Raw genomic sequence first — 21,366 nt, 5'->3', positions numbered from 1 at the left:
ACGTCGCGTGACGTTATGCTGCACACACACACCGCTGCAGGACTTCTTCCTGGCACTGGTGGTTCTCTTGAGTCTTGTGCACCTAAAAAAAATGGAAGACAGAGGAACATCAGTTCAGTTATAGAGCACAAAAAAATCGAAAAACACTGCAAAATCAGCACAATCCCAATCCATCCATGCCCTCCATAATGTTTAAATTCAAGACAACCCACAGAAAGACTAGGCCCATGCAAGACTCACTACCCCTGGGCATAAATAAAGGTTGAAAAGTAGGCAAAATGGTTGGAGGCCTAACAACAAAGCCTGCATTCAAAATGGCCACTTGCCTGCCAAGCACATGGCCAGTGCCTGTAGCTGCACTCAAAATGGCCACCAGCCACATGGCATGTCCCTCCCCATGAACACCCCCAAAAATCGAAAAACACTGCAAAATCAGCACAATCCTATTCCATCCATGGCCTCCATGATGTTTAAATTCAAGACAGCCCACAGAAAGACTAGGCCCATGCTAGACTCAAATACCCCTGGTGAAAAGGCCCCAACAACAGGTCAAAAATCGAAAAACACAAAATTGTACAAAAAAAAAAAATCGAAAAACACAGAAAAATCAGCACAATCCCAATTCATCTATGGCCTCCATGATGTTTAAATTCAAGACAACCCACAGAAATACTAGGCCCATGCAAGACTCACTACCCCTGGCATAAATAAAGGTTGAAAAGTAGGCAAAATGGTTGGAGGCCTAACAACAAAGCCTGCATTCAAAATGGCCACTTGCCTGCCAGCACATGGCCAGTGCCTGTAGCTGCACTCAAAATGGCCACCAGCCACATGGCATGTCCCTCCCCATGAACACCCCCAAAAATCGAAAAACACTGCAAAATCAGCACAATCCCATTCCATCCATGATGTTTAAATTCAAGACAGCCCACAGAAAGACTAGGCCCCATGCACCACTCACTACCCCTGGTCAAGGCCCCAACAACAGGTCAAAAATCAAAAAACACAAAATTTTACACAAAAAAAAATCGAAAAACACAGAAAAATCAGCACAATCCCAATTCATCTATGGCCTCCATGATGTTTAAATTCAAGACAACCCACAGAAATACTAGGCCCATGCAAGACTCACTACCCCTGGCATAAATAAAGGTTGAAAAGTAGGCAAAATGGTTGGAGGCCTAACAACAAAGCCTGCATTCAAAATGGCCACTTGCCTGCCAGCACATGGCCAGTGCCTGTAGCTGCACTCAAAATGGCCACCAGCCACATGGCATGTCCCTCCCCATGAACACCCCCAAAAATCGAAAAACACTGCAAAATCAGCACAATCCCATTCCATCCATGATGTTTAAATTCAAGACAGCCCACAGAAAGACTAGGCCCCATGCACCACTCACTACCCCTGGTCAAGGCCCCAACAACAGGTCAAAAATCGAAAAACACAAAATTGTACAAAAAAAAAAAATCGAAAAACACAGAAAAATCAGCACAATCCCAATTCATCTATGGCCTCCATGATGTTTAAATTCAAGACAACCCACAGAAATACTAGGCCCATGCAAGACTCACTACCCCTGGCATAAATAAAGGTTGAAAAGTAGGCAAAATGGTTGGAGGCCTAACAACAAAGCCTGCATTCAAAATGGCCACTTGCCTGCCAGCACATGGCCAGTGCCTGTAGCTGCACTCAAAATGGCCACCAGCCACATGGCATGTCCCTCCCCATGAACACCCCCAAAAATCGAAAAACACTGCAAAATCAGCACAATCCCATTCCATCCATGATGTTTAAATTCAAGACAGCCCACAGAAAGACTAGGCCCCATGCACCACTCACTACCCCTGGTCAAGGCCCCAACAACAGGTCAAAAATCGAAAAACACAAAATTTTACAAAAAAAAAAATCGAAAAACACAGAAAAATCAGCACAATCCCAATTCATCTATGGCCTCCATGATGTTTAAATTCAAGACAACCCACAGAAATACTAGGCCCATGCAAGACTCACTACCCCTGGCATAAATAAAGGTTGAAAAGTAGGCAAAATGGTTGGAGGCCTAACAACAAAGCCTGCATTCAAAATGGCCACTTGCCTGCCAGCACATGGCCAGTGCCTGTAGCTGCACTCAAAATGGCCACCAGCCACATGGCATGTCCCTCCCCATGAACACCCCCAAAAATCGAAAAACACTGCAAAATCAGCACAATCCCATTCCATCCATGATGTTTAAATTCAAGACAGCCCACAGAAAGACTAGGCCCCATGCACCACTCACTACCCCTGGTCAAGGCCCCAACAACAGGTCAAAAATCGAAAAACACAAAATTTTACAAAAAAAAAAAATCGAAAAACACAGAAAAATCAGCACAATCCCAATTCATCTATGGCCTCCATGATGTTTAAATTCAAGACAACCCACAGAAATACTAGGCCCATGCAAGACTCACTACCCCTGGCATAAATAAAGGTTGAAAAGTAGGCAAAATGGTTGGAGGCCTAACAACAAAGCCTGCATTCAAAATGGCCACTTGCCTGCCAGCACATGGCAAGTGCCTGTAGCTGCACTCAAAATGGCCACCAGCCACATGGCATGTCCCTCCCCATGAACACCCCCAAAAATCGAAAAACACTGCAAAATCAGCACAATCCCATTCCATCCATGATGTTTAAATTCAAGACAGCCCACAGAAAGACTAGGCCCCATGCACCACTCACTACCCCTGGTCAAGGCCCCAACAACAGGTCAAAAATCGAAAAACACAAAATTTTACAAAAAAAAAAAATCGAAAAACACAGAAAAATCAGCACAATCCCAATTCATCTATGGCCTCCATGATGTTTAAATTCAAGACAACCCACAGAAATACTAGGCCCATGCAAGACTCACTACCCCTGGCATAAATAAAGGTTGAAAAGTAGGCAAAATGGTTGGAGGCCTAACAACAAAGCCTGCATTCAAAATGGCCACTTGCCTGCCAGCACATGGCCAGTGCCTGTAGCTGCACTCAAAATGGCCACCAGCCACATGGCATGTCCCTCCCCATGAACACCCCCAAAAATCGAAAAACACTGCAAAATCTGCACAATCCCATTCCATCCATGATGTTTAAATTCAAGACAGCCCACAGAAAGACTAGGCCCCATGCACCACTCACTACCCCTGGTCAAGGCCCCAACAACAGGTCAAAAATCGAAAAACACAAAATTTTACAAAAAAAAAAAATCGAAAAACACAGAAAAATCAGCACAATCCCAATTCATCTATGGCCTCCATGATGTTTAAATTCAAGACAACCCACAGAAAGAATCAGTCCACCCACCACTGAGTACCCCTGGGAAAAGGCCCCAAAACAGCAAAAAAATCGAAAATCCCAAAATTTTAGTTGCAGCAACTGTAATGCCCCAAACAAACTTACTTGTAAAATTTCTAATCCAACAGTGATCCAAAGAAAGTCAAAAAGGCCTCAAATCCAAAGATCCAGCAGCATCCACAAAAGGTAATCCTTCCAGGTCCACATCCGAATGAAAAGTGACCAGGAGATGGACAAAGCACTGGGAGGAGCCTGCTGAACAGGAACAGGAAGTTGAAGACTATGGGGCACTTCCTTCCTCCCACCCCCCTGCCCCCCTCCCCAAAATGGACTCCTCGCTAAAAAAGTGCAGGCAAATGTCAAACTAAGGAGTTATTCACATAAAAATCATCATTTCTAGAAGGTTTATGCTGCTTGCTGGTGGATTTCTTGTGCAGAATTGCAAATTTATATTTTCGCGCGCCGCATCTCAAATCTCGCAATTTGCGAAGTACCGCGAGACGTGATCTCGCCGTACTCGCGTTGACAAACTCTCGCTGGCAAGCCGCGATGACGTAATCGCGCTCGCCAATTCCCGCGGGATCACACAGCAAGATCCAAAATGGCGCAGCACTCGCAAACTATCGAAAAAAACAACTCGGCAAACGATGATAAACGCCGCGCGCCGCAAAAATTGTATCACCAACGCCGCGCGCCGCCAAAAAAATCCGCTGCGTGCGAATTTGCGGATTTTGCGGGAAATCCGCAAATCTCGCGGATTGCGGATTTCCCGAAAATCCGCAAAATCCGCGAGCGGAACGGATTTTCCGCCCACGCTTAGTGCAGAGCCCTCATAGGGGTGTGTGCAGAGCCCTCATAGGGGGTGTGTGCAGAGCCATCATAGGGGGTGTGTGCAGTGCCCTCATAGGGGTGTGTGCAGAACCCTCAAACAGGGGTGTGCAGAGCCCTCATAGGAGGTGTGTACAGAGCCCTCATAGGTGGTGTGTGCTGAGCCCTCATAGGGTGTGTGTGCTGAGCCTTCATAGAGGGTGTGTGCAGAGCCCTCATACAGGGGTGTGCAGAGGCCTCATAGCAGGTGTGTGCAGAACCCTCATGGGGGGGGGGGGGGGGAGAGCCCTTCTGGGGCTGGTGCAGAGCCATAACAGGGTGTGTGTTTGCAGAGCCCTCATATGTGGTGTGTGCAGAGCCCTCATAGGTGGTGTGTGCAGTGCCCTCATAGAGGGGGTGTGCAGAGCCCTCATATAGGGGGCATACAGAGCCCTCATAGGTGGTGTGTGCAGAGCCCTCATAGAGGGGGTGTGCAGTGCCCTCATAGGTGGTGTGTGCAGAGCCCTCATAGGTGGTGTGTGCAGTGCCCTCATAGGGGGTGTGTGCAGCACCCTCATAGCTGGTGTGTACATAGCCCTCAAAAGGGGCGTGTTCAGAGCCCTCATCGGATGGTGTGTGCAGAGCCCTCTTGAAGGGGGATGTGCAGAGCCCTCATATAGGATGTGTGCACAGCCCTCATAGGTGTATGTGCAGAACCCTCATAGGGGTGTTTGCAGAACCCTCATTGGATGGCGTGTGCAGAACCCTCGTTTGGGGGTGTGCAGAGCCCTCATGAAGGGGGGCTGTGCAGAGCCCTCAGAGAGGATGTGTGCAGAGCCCTCATAGCAGGTGTATGCAGAGCCCTCATAGGAGGTGTGCAGAGCCCTCATAGGGGTGTGTGTAGAGCCCTCATGAAGGGGGGATGTGCAGAGCCCTCATAGAGGATGTGTGCAGAGCCCTCTTAGAGGATGTGTGCAGAGCCCTCATAGCAGGTGTATGCATAGTCCACATAGGAGGCGTGCAGAGCCCTCATAGGGGTGTGTGCAGAGCCCTCATAGGAGGTGTGTGCAGTGCCCTCATAGGTGTGTGTGTGCAGAGCCCTCATAGGAGGGGTGTGCAGAGCCCTCATAGAGGGCGTGTGCAGAGCCCTCATAGGAGGTGTGTGCAGAACCCTCATGGGGGTGCTGAGTCCTCCTGGGGGTGGTGCAGAGCCCTCATAGGGTGTGTGTGCAGAGCCCTCTTAGGTGGTGTGCAGAGCCCTCATAGGGGTGTATGCAGAGCCCTCATTTGGGGGTGTGCAGAGCCCTCATGAAGGGGGGATGTGCAGAGCCCCATAGAGGATGTTTGCCAAGCCCTCATAACAGGTGTATGCAAAGCTCTCATAGGAGGTGTGCAGAGCCCTTATAGGGGTGTGTGCAGAGCCCTCATAGCAGGTGTATGCAGAGCCCTCATAGGAGGTGTGCAGAGCCCTCATATGTGTGTGTGCAGAACCCTCATCGGGGTGTGCGCAGAACCCTCATTGAATGGTGTTTGCAGAACCCTCATTTGGGGGTGTGCAGAGCCCTCTGAGAGGATGTGTGCAGAGCCCTCATATTAAGTGTATGCAGAGCCCTCATAGGAGGTGTGCAGAACCCTCATAGGGGTGTGTGCAGAGCTCTCATGAAGGGGGGATGTGCAGAGCCCTCATAGAGGATGTGTGCAGAGCCCTCATAGCAGGTGCATGCATAGTCCACATAGAAGGTGTGCAGAACCCTCACAGGGGTGTGTGCAGAGCCCTTATCGAAGGTGTGTGCAGTGCCCTCATAGGGGTGTGTGTGCAGAGCCCTCATAGAGGATGTGTGCAGTGCCCTCATGGGGGGGTGCAGAGCCCTCATAGAGGGTGTGTGCAGTGCCCGCATAGGGGGTGTGGGCAGAGCCCTCATAGCAGGTGTATGCAGAGCCCTCATAGGGGGTGCAGAGCCCTCATAGAGGGTGTGTGTCGAGCCCTCATAGAGGGGTGTGCAGAGTCCTCAAAGAGGGTGTGTGCAGTGCCCTCATAGAGGGTGTGTGCAGACATCTCATAGAAGGTGTGTGCAGAGCCCTCATAGGGTTGTGTGCAGAGCCCTCTTAGGAGGTGTGTAGAGACCTCATAGAAGATGTGCAGAGCCCTCATAGGAGGTGTGCAGAACCCTCATAGGAGGTGTGCAGAGCCCTCATAGGAGGTGTGCAGAGCCCTCTTAGGAGGTGGGTGCAGAGCCCTCATAGGGGGGTGTGCAGAGCCTCATAGGGTGTGTGTGCAGAGCCCTCATAGGGGGGCGTTCAGAGCCCTCATAGGGTACATGTGCAGAGCCCTCTTAGGGTGTGTGTGCAGAGCCCTCATAGGGGGGTGTGCAGAGCCCTCATAGGGTGTGTGTGCAGAGCCCTCATAGGGTGTGTGTGCAGAGCCCTCATAGGGGGTGTGCAGAGCCCTCATAGGGTGTGTGTGCAGAGCCCTCACAGGGGTGTGTACAGAACCCTCATGGGGGCAGAGCCCTCGTGGGGGTGGTGCAGAGCCCTCATAGGGGGTGTGTGCAGTGCCCTCATAGGGTGTGTGTGCAGTGCCCTCACATAGGGGGTATGCAGTGCCCTCATAGGGGGTGTGTGCAGAGCCCTCATCAAGGGGGGATGTGCAGAGCCCTCATAGAGGATATGTGCAGAGCCCTCATAGCAGATGTGTGCAGAGCCCTCATAGGGGTTGCAGAGCCCTCATAGGCGGTGTGTGCAGTGCCCTCATAGGGGGTGTGTGCAGTGCCCTCATAGGGGGTGTGTGCAGAGCCTTCATAGAGGGTGTGTGCAGTGCTCTCACAGGGGATGTGTGCATTGCCCTCACAGGGGGTGTGCAGAGCCCTCATACGGGGTGTGTACAGATCCCTCATAGGGAGTGTGTACAGAGCCCTCATAGAGGGTGTGTGCAGAGCTGTCATGGGGGCAGAACCCTCCTGGGGTGGTGCAGAGCACTCATCGGAGGTGTGTGCAGAGCCATCACAGGGGTTGTGTGCCGTGCACTCATAGGGGTGTTTGCAGAGCCCTCAAAGGGGTGTGTGCAGAGCCCTCATAGGGGTGTGTGCAGAGCCTTCATGGGGGGTGTGCAGAGCCCTCATGGGGGGTGCTTGTGCAGAGCCCTCATAGGGTGTATGTGCAGAGCCCTCATAGGGGGGTGTGCAGAGCCCTCATGGGGGGTGCTTGTGCAGAGCCCTCATAGGGTGTGTGTGCAGAGCCCTCATAGGGGGTGTGCAGAGCCCTCATAGGGTGTGTGTGCAGAGCCCTCACAGGGGTGTGTACAGAACCCTCATGGGGGCAGAGCCCTCGTGGGGGTGGTGCAGAGCCCTCATAGGGGGTGTGTGCAGTGCCCTCATAGGGTGTGTGTGCAGTGCCCCCACATAGGGGGTATGCAGTGCCCTCATAGGGGGTGTGTGCAGAGCCCTCATCAAGGGGGGATGTGCAGAGCCCTCATAGAGGATGTGTGCAGAGCCCTCATAGCAGATGTGTGCAGAGCCCTCATAGGGGTTGCAGAGCCCTCATAGAGGGTGTGTGTCGAGCCCTCATAGGGGAGTGTGCAGAGTCCTCATAGGCGGTGTGCGCAGTGCCCTCATAGGGTGTGTGTGCAGTGCCCTCATAGGGTGTGTGTGCAGAGCCTTCATAGAGGGTGTGTGCAGTGCTCTCACAGGGGATGTGTGCATTGCTTTCATAGGGGGTGTGCAGAGCCCTCATACGGGGTGTATACAGATCCCTCATAGGGGGTGTGTACAGAGCCCTCATAGAGGGTGTGTGCAGAGCTGTCATGGGGGGGCAGAACCCTCCTGGGGTGGTGCAGAGCCCTCATAGGAGGTGTGTGCAGAGCCATCAGAGGGGTTGTGTGCAGTGCACTCATAGGGGTGTTTGCAGAGCCCTCAAAGGGGTGTGTGCAGAGCCCTCATAGGAGTGTGTGCAGAGCCCTCATGGGGGGTGCTTGTGCAGAGCCCTCATAGGTGGTGTATACAGAGCCCTCATAGGAGGTGTTCAGAGTCCTCAAAGGGGTGTGTGCAGAGCCCCCATAGGTGGTGTGTGCAGAGCCCTCAAAGAGGTGTGTGCAGAGCCCTCTTAGGAGGTGTATGCAGAGCCCTCATAGGGGGGTGTGCAGAGCCCTCATAGAGGATGTGTGCAGAGCCCTCATAGGTGGTGTGTGCAGAGCCCTCATACGGGGTGTGCAGAGCCCTCATAGATGGTGTGTGCAGAGCCCTCATAGATGGTGTGTGCAGAACCGTCATGGGGGGCAGAGCTCTCCTGGGGGTGGTGCAGAGCCCTCATAGGTGGTGTGTGTAGAGCCCTCATAGGGGTGTGTGCAGACCCCCCACAGGGGGTGTGTGCAGAACCCTAATGGAGGGCAGAGCCCTCCTGGGGGTGGTGCAGAGCCTTCATAGGAGGCGTGCAGAGCCCTCATAGGGGTGTGTGTGCAGAGCCCTCATAGAGGATGTGTGCAGTGCCCTCATAGGAGGGGTGTGCAGAGCCCTCATAGGAGGGGTGTGCAGAGCCCTCATAGAGGGTGTGTGCAGAGCCCTCATAGGAGGTGTGTGCAGAACCCTCATGGGGGTGCTGAGTCCTCCTGGGGGTGGTGCAGAGCCCTCATAGGGGGTGTGTGCAGAGCCCTCTTAGGTGGTGTGCAGAGCCCTCATTAGAGGGTGTGCACAACGCTGATGCCACCTATACAAGATAAGGGACATCCGCTGAACATTGATGGTTGACAATTCTGGTGATGTGTACACAGCACACCGGATTTACCTTTCGGAGGTGACCTTGAGCCTTTTGGCACATTTAAAAGATAACCTGTTTAGCCAGGCTTGGCTGGAGGTGTAGGTTGCATACTTATTGTCCTGATGAAGACTTGCAGCAAAGGTTCCAAATTCCGCATTGCATAGTTGAGTCGAAACGTCAACGCTCCTACCTTGATCAAGACCTGTACCTACCACTCACCTTATCATACCAGTAAAAATGTATTGAATGCAGACTAAAATTCACAGATTTACATGTAAATTGTTTATGGACAGGTTTTCTGGAAACTGATCTTCATTATCAGTATTGAAAAGTATTGAACTGTCCTCTTTTTATCTTTGATTCACCTTCTTATTACCCAACACCACTACTTTACCCTTTTTTCACCTATCTCTTTGCACGCAACCTAAGACTCTTATAATGAACAATTGAATTGTTTTATAATAAATTACGTGGAATTTATTATACAGGTTCATATGTGTGGATTATTGAATTGGTGCAAGGATCAATAAGCTTTACATGCATCAGTGTTTATTATATGTTATTCATTAATTCATTTGCAAAAATTCTTTTGCAGGATAAATTGTAATTGTACCTGAATTCTGGTCACGGACCATTGTTTTCATTCCAGTATCGCGCCCAGGTCCGGTTTTACCTCAGGCGCAACCCCATTATTAATAATGTTATAGAGGGTGTGGGCAGAACCTTCATGAGGGATGTGTACAGAGTTATCACACGGGATGTGCAGAGCACTCATAGGGGGTGTGTGCAGAGCCCTCAAAGGGGGTATGTGCAGAACCCTCATAGCGGGTGTGTGCAGAACCCTCATAACGGGGTGTGTACAGAGTTATCACACGGGATGTGCAGAGCCCTCATAGGGTGTTTGCAGAGCCCTCAAAGAGGGTGTTTGCAGAGCTCTCATAGGGGGTGTGTGTAGAGCTCTCATAGGGGGTGTGTGCAGAGTCCTCGTAGGGTATATGCAGAGCCCTCACAGGAGGTATGTGGATTTAGACCACTGCATCCAATATAGGAGGATTACTGGGTCGAGGACATGAACAGTGCTGGGTTCAGGGGGAGCAGGGCAGTGTATAATGTAGAGAAGGATTGCATCGTTGAGGGAGGGTAGCATTTCAGGACCTAATAAGCGAGGGGTGCAGGGCCTGGGGAAACAGGAGTGCGGGGTCTCAATGTAGCAGAGGTAGGTACCAGCGTAGGTTCAAGGTGGTAGTGAGTAGCACAGTATCAAGGGATGGGAGGCAGTGCTTGGGGAAGTACAATGTCAGTGGGGAGAAGGGCTGACTCCAGGAGGAGGGATCAGCAAAACATCCAGCGCAGGGTCCGAGGGAAGAGAAACAGGGTCCAGGGGCTGGAGGTGGTAGGGGTAGTAAATGGACCAGCAAAGAGTCGAGCCTTGGGAGCAGCCTGGGGTTGATCGTGAGAAGCAAGACAGAGCCTGGGGTTAGGGGAACAATGTTCTTTCCAGGACAAAGAAGCAGTGCATGGTCTAGGCTGTAGAAAGCCGTGCGTTGTCGTGGGTGCAGAGTCCAGAGGGTTGGAAGCATTACATTGCTCATTTGAAAAGCAGTGCTGAGTTCACAGAGAAACCTGCGCCTAGTCTATGGGGAACCAGCACAAAGCTCAGATAGGGGGACCAGTACAGAATCTAATGGTGGCAAAAGCAGACAAGAGTCTGTGGCGGTTGAAGTAGGGCGATGACGGGGATCAAACAGCACCAAGTCCAGAGGGGAGGGAACACCCACATACACCAGGAGAGTGGTACAGTGATGAGGGGAAGAAGTGGAAGGCATCACCAAGTTGAGAGAGGTGAAGCAGCACAGGAGTGCAGGAGTTGGGAGGCAGCACAGAGTTCTGGGGGAGGAAAGCTCAGTTTTGGACTGGCCTATAGGGCAATCAGGCAGTTTGGTTTGCCGGTCTGACTGGTCAGCGTATTTTCTGGGCTGTTTGGGTGCAGGTTTTATGGTCTCGTGGGCCGGATTTTTAATGTTGATTTCACCAACAATAAAATAAACATAACCTGCAGAGAGCTTAAACCCATGCAGTCCTCAATACCTTGCAAAATGCTTATAAAGCATCACTTTAAAAGTGGAAAACTGCCCCAATTTGCAAACATGAGCTATTTTTTGTATCTATCTAATTCACTAATAGTACAATTTCCAACAGGACAGCAGTAGTGTTTCTTGGAAGGCACACGTCAAAAATGGAATGGCATGGAGAGCAGAAAAAGATGGATTTAGGCCCAGATCTCTGTACTGGGGTGAATGTATGACATTGTTCTTCATTATGTCCGTCAATTGTTCTTTTGCATTTGTCACACCGAGTGGGACGGGTATGCCAAGACGTGGGTCCTGTGTTCTCCATGCCACTGGAGTCAAGCTACCCTGGCTGATGAGGGCTGAAAGCCCGAAACCAGTCCTAGGATGCTTGTTTACAATCTAGGGAGGACCTGGCCTGGCAGTTTGGGTTGGACTGTGCCTATTGGGCGCAGGGTCGAGACTGATTTGCATATGGCTGGGTTCAAACTGGAATGGCATCTGGAGCAAAAAAACAATGGATTTAGACCCAGATCTCTGTATTAGGGTAAATGTATGACATGGTTCTGCATTCTGTCCGTCAATTGTTATTTTTGTATTTGTCACCCGAGTGGGACAGGTATGCCCAGACTGGGTCCCATGCTCTCCATACCACTGGAGTCAAGCTATCCTCGCTAATGAGGGGTGAAACCCTGTAACTGGTCCTAGGATGCTTGTTTCCAGTCCAGGGAGGACCTGGCTTGGCAGTTCGGGCTGGACTGCTCACATTTTGCATATGACTGGGTTCAAACCAGGATGCCATAGGGAGCAACAAAACAATGGATTTAGGCTCAGATCTCTGTACTGGGGGGAAGGTATGACATTGTTCTGCATTCTGTCCATCAATTGTTCTTTTTCCATAGGTCGAAAATCCCAAGCATTACATTTTTATGTGCCCACTCTTGAAGTACTGACTGCTAGCAGCACTCAATCTTTAGAACATTTTCTCAATTGCATGAGGACAACCAATTTTCTATGTTCACATTTAACTTTTTTATTTTAGCTTACTTATAACTAAAGTCACTCTTTTGATTTTCACTTTGTTAATACCACTTCATTCCACTTTTTTTCTTCTCCATTTGATCCCCAGACGTTGGTGACTTTTTTCATACAAAATTCTTTTCACCAGAATTCGAATTTTCAATGAATATTAGACTGACCCAGCTAACACTTTCCACCCCTTACAAGGACTTCATCAGGGCTAGTTCAGCTATCCCTCTTCTGAAAATCTTCATGGTATCTTTTCATTATCTTCCTGGTCGCGTCTTTTAAAACAGCCTCTCGGCATGTGTCCATTATCCTCATCCAGTTGGTCTCTCCCACTAATGGTAGCCACTTTTATTTAAGTGCCTGGGCCTATTTTCAATTCCAGTCCGACCCTGGGGAAGCTGAGCAGAGCCCATGGTCTGGAAGCAATACAGAGTTCAAAGTATCAAAGCAGCACAAAGGTCAGAGGATGGAAGCAGAGGAAACTTCAAAAGGGGGTGAAGTGCATGGCCCAAAAACAGAGGGCCCACACAGGGTCGGACCTGCCTATGGGCAATGCAGGCTCCAAAGAGTGAGGGGCCAGCTTGAGGTCAAGTTAGTGGTGACAGCACTGGGTCAATGAAGGGCATGGGCAACAAAGACCACACACCTGGTATACAAATCAGTAAACACATACATAAGTCCCAGCCACATATACCACGGTGACAGGCCTACACACAAGCACAAAACATACAGCAAGGCTACATACACCCAGGTTACCAGACACACACCAATGCCACAGACATGAGTGCTAGGACAAATGACCTGTGTAACACACAGTCGGACCTTGAACCTGCAGAGTTACACAAACAGTTAAATAACTGCAGACACCCAATAAGACCAAACACACACAACTAGAGAGTCTTGCATACACCAGGGTAAAAACACTGCAGATACATACATGGAGACAGACGTATACACATAGAAACACAGAAGGATTGATTGATAAATATATTTGCTCTTGTAAATCTATTCTATGTACAAACATGAATGAACTTAGAAATACAAGATATTCTCAAAAGTATACCCTGCACTTTTTCATTTTTTCCCTGCAAAGTATTAACCAACACTTGCATAATATTTTGTTGTAGTAAACTCCATGCAATGGGTGAGGAGTGAGTAGTTTTCAAGGGATGCAAATTCTTGACTGGAAGTCTGTGAACTCTTGTCAACACATCAGTTTGTGAGCATTCGCAAACTTCCCTCTCGGCCTTTTCCAATCCACCATGATCTGTGAATTATTCCTGCCGAGGGTTGGTGTAAATTCCTTTCATGAACAGGAAGGAGAACTAAGGGGCATATTATCAAGGGCCTTAGCTCCACTTTTTTTTCTCGCTAACTGCACTTCTCCGTATTACCAAGCCGGCCTAGGATACCCATAGTGATAAAAAAAGCAGCGCTAAGCGTGGTTATCGCCGTAACCTAACGTCTGCAAAATATCAGACTTAGCTATATTTATAAAGGGGGGTGGATTCTGAGGCTTAGTCCACATCTCCCTATTACCAAGTATTCACTTATCGCTGTATTTGTATCACTGGATTTCCAGCGATGTCCCCTTATTTTTCTGCTATCGCTGGATTTGTTATCGCTGTGGAGATAAACGTTGATGATAACGCATTATCGCAGCAATTTAATCAAGCGATAGCCAGCGATAACAAACATAACGCTAATCGCACTGAGCGATATTTATCGCTGTGTGTTGATAATATGTCCCTAACTCCGCCAAACTTCATGGGGATGTAGGGAAAGGGGGTTATCTACAAGGAAAATATTAGAAAAAGAGGAAATAAAGTGCAACTGCTCAGAGGTACTATGCCTACATTTTGGTATTGGAAAAACAAACTAATGCTTAAGACTTTAAGATAGTGGCAGGGAAGGAAAAGTCCCCCGCATGGTAATAGGCATGTGCACCTGCTCTAAGTGCCCAAAGTGCAATGATATCTGGATCCTTGGAAACGATTTTTGGTCATGCGCAAACACTGATCACATGTGGGTACTATGACCTATGCCTGTCTCACGTATTGTGGTTTGCTTAGATCGAGAGATGCATCCAAAGCAAAACCCTCAAGTGGTGGAAGGCTGCTGCCTTCAGCAGGCGTTAGGTAGCACAAGTGATGTGGTGGCAGCATACAGTTTTTTTTGTTTTTAGTAGCGTAGAGTGAACAGGCCTCTTTACCTGTGTCATATGAGTGGCATTTCCTGGCCCACTCTGGTAAAGTTCTGCTGCTGCATGCATTTCTCACGGCATTGGATTATGTGCAACACTGGTATGTATGCGTGTTTGTAGGAAGGTACAATTCATCATGAAACAGTGTATATTTTTGCGTGTGCACCCTGGCATACATGTGAGCCTCTGAAAAGATACAGTGCATTAAGAAATACAGTGCTTGATAAAATGTACATGCGGGGATATATGTAAGAATGGGAGCTCGTACCACATGTAGGAAATAGCGAGCATTGTTGCGTGAGCACGCTGGGATGTATGGAACCTGTGCTAGGACAGTGAACATTTGAGGCGGCGAATGTGTGTTTATGTGTGCGCATGTGTGTGTGTGTGCTTTAAATGGACTCGACAAATGGAAGACACTGATTTTCATTTTGGGAGACCCACGGCTTGCTGGAGAAGCTGGGAGAGGTAGAGGTTTCTCCCAGACAGATTTGTGGATTGCTGCATTCCTGAGAGCTGAGTAGGACACGCTGGAAGAAGAAAGAGCCAAGCTCTTCGGTGCACATCAATCAGGGACCTTTAATTCTGAAAGGAGCTCATTGGTTAAAGGGGTCTCAGCATGTCTGAGGAGGGAGATGAGGCTGATAAGGGAATCATAAAGAGTAGGGCAGTAGCCCTTTGTTAGAGGAGAAGTACAGCATGACTTTGCCTCTTGTGACCAGATTTGTGGACTAAGGGTCTGCCATGCTGAGAGAGGGAACATTAACCAGCCAGGAGAAGAAAGAGCACTCACCTGGAGCACCAGCTTCTATCTCACTCAAGACCAGTGGCCGTGTGAGGAGAAGGAGATTGCCTGGAGGGAGTGAGGTTCAGTAGGGTCCTACCAAGAGGATTCTGGGAGTGGAGTGTGAGATACTGGTCCTGTGATAACAAGCACACTGATTGTGTCCTCTGCCCGTGTGTGAGGGCTGTGGAGAGGACTAGACCGCTGCACCGTTTGTGGTGCTAGTCCGTATGAATTGTACAAATCCCTGATGTCAGGAGGGGGCCTCTGCTTTGTGAAAGGTCACTGCTCTAGTGCAGTGCTGCCAGAAAGGGAGAGCATTTGCCATTGGTAGCGCTGGGACCTGAAGTGGACTGTTGCCTTATCAATGTTTCTAAACGATCTATGCATGCCAGGAGGGGATCACAGAGAAAACCAAGGGCCATCGTCCAGTGTGCGCTGTGAAGTCCCTTCCTACACATCAGGAGGGGGCTATAGTCCGGGAATGGGGCAATCCATCTAAGACAGTGGATCTGGCATAACAGCCAGAGCTGTCAACTTTAAAACTGGGGAACCAGTGTTGAATCTCAGTGTTGGCTCAATATCCTGTGATTCTGGGCAAATCCCTAAATCTCCCTGTGCCTACAAAAAAATCTGAATGTGTCCTTGTGCAGTGTAACTGGTGCTCATGTAAAGCAGTCCAATACCTTCGGTCGAGTTTACGCCATACAGAAAATGAAAAAAATTTGCAATCTTCTGTTGTGACTTGCAGCGATGAAACAAAATGTCACCTGCCAGAGTCTGGGAGAACCCAAGACCTGCCCCAGAGGATGAAGAAGGATTACCACTGAACCGGAGGAGCACCTTGGACGTCTGACACCACAGCTTCAGATTTCAGAGTTTTACTCACTGCCAGGCGGGCGAGGCATAAACAGAGACTTTGGACTGCCATCCCAGCGAATACAGGTTAGACTGATCACTGGGCCATCGGGCCCTAGGGGAACTTCCTCTAACATGCTCAGGTGCTGTGACACGTGGACCTTTGCTAAAACCTCTTGTAGAACTTCTAAGACTTCAACTCACTGGAGGGGTCTAGCGTGGATGTCGCCACATTTAAATGATGGATAACCATTATCCAGAAACAGGGAAGTGGGACAGGGAAGCGACTTGGGTAACACAAGAGGGCCTGCCTTACGAATACTGTGTATTATTTGCACTATGTTGTATTGTACTTTGGGGAATATTCTCAAGAACGTACGATAATCATCGCCAAAATTGGTTAACGCAATTTTTCATATCGCGGGAAAATAACTCTGTGTTAACATCATATTCATAACACGGCTGTAACATGCAATCGTTTCCCGATAACGCTGCAAATGTCCACGATAAAATTACTGGGATGGCGATAAAAATAAAAATCCGAAAGTGAAAAAAGTGACGATGGGTCCAAGTGCGATAAAAAAATCAGTGATAAGCAGCACCAGGCCTGCAAATCCCACAAGTCAGGTGATAAAAATCACTATAAAAGTGCAACAAAAAACACAAACAAAACACAAACAACTGCGAAACACCATGGAGGTAGCTGGTGCAACCACTTCCCATATACTGCAATTGTGTGGCTTAGGGGCCATGCCGTTTCGGAAGGTCAGCTGTCTTGCTCTGTGCTGCCTCGGTGGTAGTCCGTGGGGAGTTTCGGGGGGTGGGGGGCCCTGGGGGTGGTGGTGGTGGGTGTTGTGGCCCTCCTGGGTCTCCGAGCGGCATGATCAGTAGCTCCATGACATGTGTTAGTCTTCAGATGTGGCTCTGGGCTGGGCTCCCTTTCATACTGCCGGTTGTCGTCCTGCTTTAAACCAATAAAAGGCAGGTGTAAAATTCACACTGCTAACGCGCCTCATCACCAGTTTTTGGATCGCATCGCAGATCTGGCTGGTTGTTGAGAATATCGCGAAGTGGTGTTTTCGTGTGTTTTTGCACTGGAACGCCTACTCTGCATAGCATTAGTGTTAGTTGTCGCTCCCAACCAAGGCGATGTTTTTTGCGGCAGCTATCGCTGGAAAACTGGCGATATCGGCAGTGTGCACCAGCTTGAGAATAGGGCGATAAATCTATTGCCACTTTTGCGGCATTAAAGTGCCGATAACTCCTTGAGAATATGCCCCAGAGTCTTAGTAGATGAATACTCCAATCATTAATTGGGTATTTTCAGAGTCAGATGCTGAAGATGTACTTGGCCCTGTTGCTCAGAGCACATAGTAGGCCAGTCCCCCGGGACATCAGGGGTGAAAGGCCTCAAGAACCACGGTTGTGCCCAGTATCTCCTGCGTGCCCCGTGGCCCTCTGAATGGGGCTTTGACAATTGTAATTTGACTTTCCCACCAGTAAGCCTGCAAAGCTGCGATGAGCGCACCTCTCCGGGCATACTCCTGAAGGGTTTGTAAAGACCGAAAGAAATAAAACTACATTCATTATGAAGTGTAAAGCTCCACGCAAAGTTTTGCAGCATTTTTTGTTATTGCGGTCCAAACATGTTCAGAGAACTATGCCGCAACATACACCAGAACTACAGGCCAACACGCATGTACACACACACTAGGATTTGCAGACCTAGATACGCACCCCACAACATATCTCTCGGTCTCTCTGACCATAGGTATGCACACACACACACAGTTTACAGACATATGCACTATAGAACAGAAACATAACAGGACTACAGCTCTACTCATACACCAAAATCACACACCTGCAGTCACACGCAGAACAAATAAACTCATCAGCTTCCTACCTCTCATTGCTCCCTCTGCATATTTTGTTTTGCGCTTCTTCTTTTCTCTGCATGTGGTGTTACGTGTTACAATTATCTCCCTTAACAGTAAGTTATACATCCCTTTTACTGCCTTGGAGCACAAGAAAAGGTGGTTGGGCACAGATCTCTGCAGCAGGCGCTCTAACCCTCTGAGTGCCTTTGCTGGCAGTAAAGAGGGTATGAACCATAGGACTGAGAATGTCATCAGTAAGAAATAAAAGTGGGTCGCACCGTTGCTGGCACAACAAAGAGATAGGTAGTTAACAGCGAGACGATCTACATTAACGAGCTCCAACGTTTTAGTCACAGAGCGTGGGTTTTACATACATGCAAATGCAAATGATAACATCAGACCTTACAGATGGTGCTTACCGAGAGGCTTTACACAGAGAACGAAATGACTAAGTAACAGATGCTCAGAAGCGTGGGCGTCGATGACATAGCTCAGTTGGTTGCTCGTGCACTGCAGAGTCTTGGGCCCGCGTGAACGAGATAGAATCAGATCGTGTTGGGTCAACTCAGACTTTCATCCGTATTAAATTGATGAAATTGGTAGGTACTTCTAAGCTACAGAAGGGACTGAGGGAAAGCATCACACAGAGAAGCGAGGAGGGGGGGAGATGCAGAAGAGAAGGGTCCATGTAGAACAGAGGGTACGCAGAGTTGGGAGACAGACATCAGGACGAAGGAAGGGAGTGTGGGGTAGATGCATTCAGAGAGAGAATTCCCAAGAAGGCGTGAAGACAACACACCTGGGCTCTGAGGAGGTGAAAGAAGACTGGCGTGGGGGTGAGGGATCGGGCTTGAAGTACTGAGGGAAAGAGTGCCATAAATCAATAGTGCGCTTTCCCTGCCACATCAATATGTCACCTGCCCTAAATGTAAAGGTGTATGCTCTGTCCTGGCGTGAAGCCTGCCACTGGGTTTCCAGCTCATGGAGATGATCACTCTGTCCTAATTAGGGCAGAGTGATCGTCACTAACTTTCCCTGCCCAGCATCACCATGGTCCCGGACAGGAACATCAAACAAAGACCCAACATGCAGTGGCGGTAGGTGATCTTTTAAAGAAATGAGGTGTAAATACTGGCCTTGAATGTGACCAAGCCATGTGACCTGTATGTTATCAGCCCTTTCACATTTATCTTACTATAGGCAAGCTTCTGGGTACTGGTTGGATAGAGTAACTAGCAATATTTGTTATGCAGTAGTACATGGGAGCTTCAGTATTCTTGAACATGTGTACAGCCATATTTAATGTATATATAACATTACAACGCAAACAATTATAACTCATGCTTTTACAACGTGGTTTTTACATCGCAACTACCATTGCATCGCATGATTTTACAACACATGCCATTACAGCGCATTTTTAAAAACTAGATTACATGGCATTGTATTACAACGCATACCATTACAACGCATACCATTACAAAGCATAATACTTTTAGGGCAACGAGGGGTACGTGTTGGATAGTGTTGGGGTAAAAATAGCTATTCCCACTCCAGTGAGTGCAACAGTAGGGAAAGTGTTGGATAGGGTAGGGGTAAAAAATACTATTCCCTCTCCAGTGAGTGCAACAGTAGGGAAAGTGTTGGATAGGGTAGTGTCGTAATTGGCCTGTTTGCCTTAGCGATTAGCTGAACCTACACGTTGTCCTCCTTAACTTGGCTATATACGATAACGCCATTTTGAATGTTGCAGCGGCCATCTTAGACCATGAGCGGCCTCGTGGCCGACGTGCCCTTTTAGTCCTTTGTCCGTTCCACTGACCACTCTTGTCTGCACAGCAACAGGCTATTTTTAGTACTGGTCAAGCCACACATGCGCAGTTCCCACTGACCCGTAAACCTTCAGGAATGTGCTTCTAACTGACCAGTGGGTTTGAAACCCTCCAATGAGCTGGCAGTATTCCAAAACATGACCATATATGTCCTTAAAACTGTGTCTTAACTCTGTGCCGCCCTATCTTTTATTGCCCCAAAAGTGTATATAAAATGGGGTCACACCGGTGTTCGGTGTGATACCTCTTGCATTACCGAAGGGTGCTGTTTGAGTGTACCACCACCCCATGGGGTCTTAATAAACTTGTTCTTTGCCTTTTACAGTTTCCGTGCCAACAGTTCTTGTGCGTAAGTGGGTAATCTCTGGAGCGTGTAGGCCTTGGGAACCCCGAAATACTTCAATTGGCGACCACGAAGGGACTCATCGGCGACTCGGATGCCCGAAGGAGAGGTCGTGACGAAGGCTTGGAAATCCGCCATGGGCGCGCGCTGCCACGAGTGACCCGAGTCTTGGCTGCCACGGTGTTTTTTCCTTTCCTTCCGATCTGACCTTCCAGGTGGCGCCGGTCTCCGACTGAGTTTCCGAAGTGTCTGCATCGCCGAGAGAGTGCCGTTTGGCTGATTTGGTTTACAAGACCTTGGCAGTTGGAATCTGGACATTTGGGAATTTGGGTAAGATTTGTGTTCGGTAAGGTAGTCTTCGGACGCTTACTGAAAATCTGTGCTTTGTGATCGGTAAGGTAGTCCTCGGACGCTTGCCGAAGTCCTATGATCTTTGATTTGAGTTAGCTAACATTGTGAATTTGTGATCTTTGAACTTATATGTGTAGTGCACTTCACATAGGCAGGCATGTAGAGATGTTTCTCTAACTTTGTTTTTTTCCTTTGAGCGGCACAATCGTGTGGAGAACTGTAAGTGCCATTTTGTCTGGTGTCACGCTTTCGTGATACCTTTTGAACATGCCTGTTTTCAGCACACTCCGAGGAATGTGTTGTTTTGGTGAGGGTACCTCAATTAGGTTAGCGGAATCACAGCCGGCTCCCCCAGAGGGAACTCCAAATAGGGACATGTATATAAAGTTTGGCCTTCCCCCTATTATGTACAGTAAATTATGGCATAAATACACCAAGGCCGATTCTGAATTGCAATGGCCTCTACACGGGTCGTATGATTTGAGTAAAATACAATTTGTAGAGCAATGTATGTTTCAACGTAGGTCTAGACAAAACATGTTTGACTGTGTGCGAATGTGGGAGAAAGCGGCGCGTGAGCGAATGAAGCGTGAGGTTGCCTTGGCGGACAAAGAGCAGCGCAAGGCTGCTCGGGATAAGGCTTTACAGCTTGAGGAAAAGGAGGCTCAGGAGAAGAAAGAAAGGGAGGAACGGGAACGTAACTTGCAAACGACTGGTCAATTTCCTATTCGTCGACCACTCTATCCTGTCCTTAATAATGAAATTGATGATTTTTCTTTGTTAGATCGGTCACCACCTCCGTACGTTCCGCCGACGGCTCCGGCTGCAGATCCCGAGGGTGATGGACGGGATTCATTGAGCAAGAAGGGGGTATCGGCTCTCAGGTTTACTGCGGAGAGGTCCGCTCATTTACGTAGTTGGGCCCGTAAAGTGAATAAGCATTGTGTTACTCAGGAGCAGTTGTTAACAGAAAAGAAAGGGTGGTCGGATCTTGAATTAATGTATTTTCTGTCCAGTCTGGCGGATGAAGTTGTAACTGCATATCGTGATCTTTCTGATACGTTAGAGCCTAAAGTGTTGTCGGTGCATCGTGAGAATTTAGCTAAAGGTGATTTTGATCTTTCAGATGTTGACGACCTGTTCAAG

This window comes from Lissotriton vulgaris, chromosome 7 (assembly GCF_964263255.1).
Source record: "Lissotriton vulgaris chromosome 7, aLisVul1.2, whole genome shotgun sequence".
NCBI classification, from domain to species: Eukaryota; Metazoa; Chordata; class Amphibia; order Caudata; family Salamandridae; genus Lissotriton; species Lissotriton vulgaris.
This window is presented reverse-complemented; position numbering follows the sequence as displayed.